Genomic DNA, 2,500 nt, shown 5'->3' on the forward strand with positions numbered 1-2,500 from the left:
GTCTGACGTATGTGTTCATTGACGGCCCTTAAACAAGCCCTCATAATAAATCTCTGATTGATAAATTCACTTGTGTAATGGATTACTGTGAACTGTTGATCAATGATTGACTTATGATCAATAATATGGTAATAATCAATACATTGCATTCTAAAGATGCTTTTTGTCATACCAATGATTAACTCTTCTGCTACAAGAATGTAATGCATTTTAATTATCTGGATATTTTTTTATTTGAGATATATATATATATATATATATATATATATATATATATATATATATATATATATATATATATATATATATATATATATATATATATATTTTTATATATATATATTGTTATATGAGGGCTTTCTCAGCAAATATTGTATATGTAATTAATTTGATTAAAAATGTTAAATCGATTGACAGCCCTACTCATAACAACTGTATATGATTGTGTGATAAATACTGTCACTATAACATAAAATTAACCGTAAAATGATTTTAGTTCACTAGTGGATTAATTACAAAATGCAGTTTGTTTCAACTCCTAATCGAAATCTTTTGTTTGTGGCACCGCTTTGCATCTGCATTGTACGCTTCAAGGTTTAATCCATGTGTGGTCCTCAGTGGGGCGTTAAACTCACACAACTGCGTTTGACTTCACTGCATTTACTGGCAGTGATGATGCGTTACAGAACATTGACTTCCTCTCCAGACTGTATTCGTACATGTTTTCATTAAGTCTCAAAATCAGCTGAAATCCCTCTGGACCGTTTACCTCCGAACTGCCACTGAATCCAGTGAATCATCTGCAAAACTCCCCACATGATGCTAGGGTGTTGTGTGTGTGTGTGTGTGTGTGTGTGTGTGTGTGTGTGTGTGTGTGTGTGTGTGTGTGTGCGTGTGTGTGTGTGTGTGTGTGTGTGTGTGTGTATGTGTGTGGGTGTGCCAGGACGTTGCTAGGCCATTGCTTTCTGTGGGATGTTATTATCATCTATTTTATGTGCCGTTATCAAAGTGTGTTCAAGCTGAACTGTTTGATCGGGTCTAGAACATTCTCTCTTTTCACGTCGCTCTTCGTTCATGCAGTTCATCGTTTTGTCACACCATGTAAAAGGTCTTTGTCGAGAGGTCAAAGGGGCATCTTCACAATGCTACTTAAACTAAAGGATTCTGGGATTAGCATTGTTCATTCTGACACGCTCATGCACACCTCGGGTGACCCGTGACTCTCTACACGGCTGCATGTGTGCTCCAACACGCTAATGAGCTGCATTTGTTTTATTGTTTCTCACACAACAGGCGTCACGCCAAGAAAGTTCCTGTTACTGTTGGTTGTGTGTGCGTGTTGAGTCATAAACCTTGTCCAGAACATTTCCATTTGTTGACCGTAAAGATAAACATTCAGAACAGTTTTGTTGTCTTAAATTGTAATTTTGAAGAATAATAGAGTACGACGTGACTAAGGGCCCTGCTGGGAAAAGGCACATTTGATTTGATTTTCTCCCAAAAACACTCAATAGCACCAAAAACTACCACAGTGCTTTCCTTAAAGGAATATTCCGGGTTCAGCACAAGTTAAGCTTAATCAACTGTTTTTTCCTTTATAAAATACTAGTGTTTTATAGCACGTAGACAAAACACTAAAGAACTTTGTCTCCTGTCATGCCACTAGTTACTGTCCTGACTGTGATGTGAACGGACGCTGAGACTACAGGAGTCTAATATCCCAATAATAACCAGAGAAATGTAGATTTGGTGCACAATGCTGGACTTTAAACTATAAACAAGCCTGAAACACACCGGAGACTCTTATTTTGAAATGACGGAGGCATTGCTCCATTATAGTGCTCTATTATTAAGTACTTTTAACTTGATGATGTTTAATATGGAATAAAGTTTATTATTATTCAGAAGATATAAGTTGAAGACACGATGTATGTGTGGACGGGCCACGTTTCTATAGACACATTTTTATTTGCATAACCTTGGATCAATTTATTACACTTGAGTATCTAATCAAAATAACAAAATACTGTATGCATTACAGTGAGGATAAAAATATGGATGAAAATGGTCAATGATGAAGCATGATACTTAATGTTGATGCAAATACCACGTTATTGTTTTTATTTCACTATATTGTTATACTGTACAATCAAGCCAATCTAACTGTAGAATCCTTCAGCGTCAGCCACAAAGAAACATGGAGGACTACTAAAAAAAAGCAACCGTCGGCGCCGATATTTACAGATAGCCGATAGGTCCAGAAAGCAACCGTCGGCGCCGATATTTACAGATAGCCGATAGGTCCAGAAAGCAACCGTCGGCGCCGATATTTACAGATAGCCGATAGGTCCAGAAAGCAACCGTCGGCGCCGATATTTACAGATAACCGATAGGTCCAGAAAGCAACCGTCGGCGCCGATATTTACAGATAACCGATAGGTCCAGAAAGCAACCGTCGGCGCCGATATTTACAGATAGCCGATAGGTCCAGAAAGCAACC

The 2,500-nt window shown here is 37.7% G+C and overlaps 1 protein-coding gene and 1 long non-coding RNA gene across 2 annotated transcripts in view; both read left to right on the plus strand.

The window, feature by feature from the left end:
- Positions 1-2,500, plus strand: part of mbd2 (methyl-CpG binding domain protein 2) — a 55,112-nt gene that overhangs the window by 9,218 nt on the left and 43,394 nt on the right. The window lies entirely within an intron of this gene.
- Positions 2,205-2,500, plus strand: part of LOC127625744 (uncharacterized) — a 1,076-nt gene continuing 780 nt past the window's right edge. Inside the window, exons 1-2 of the long non-coding RNA XR_007968359.1 lie at positions 2,205-2,347; positions 2,440-2,500. The exon at positions 2,440-2,500 is cut by the window's right edge and continues 77 nt beyond it. This is a non-coding gene — a long non-coding RNA (uncharacterized LOC127625744). The remainder of the gene's footprint in view (positions 2,348-2,439) is intronic.

Source organism: Xyrauchen texanus, chromosome 3 (assembly GCF_025860055.1).
Source record: "Xyrauchen texanus isolate HMW12.3.18 chromosome 3, RBS_HiC_50CHRs, whole genome shotgun sequence".
NCBI classification, from domain to species: domain Eukaryota; kingdom Metazoa; phylum Chordata; class Actinopteri; order Cypriniformes; family Catostomidae; genus Xyrauchen; species Xyrauchen texanus.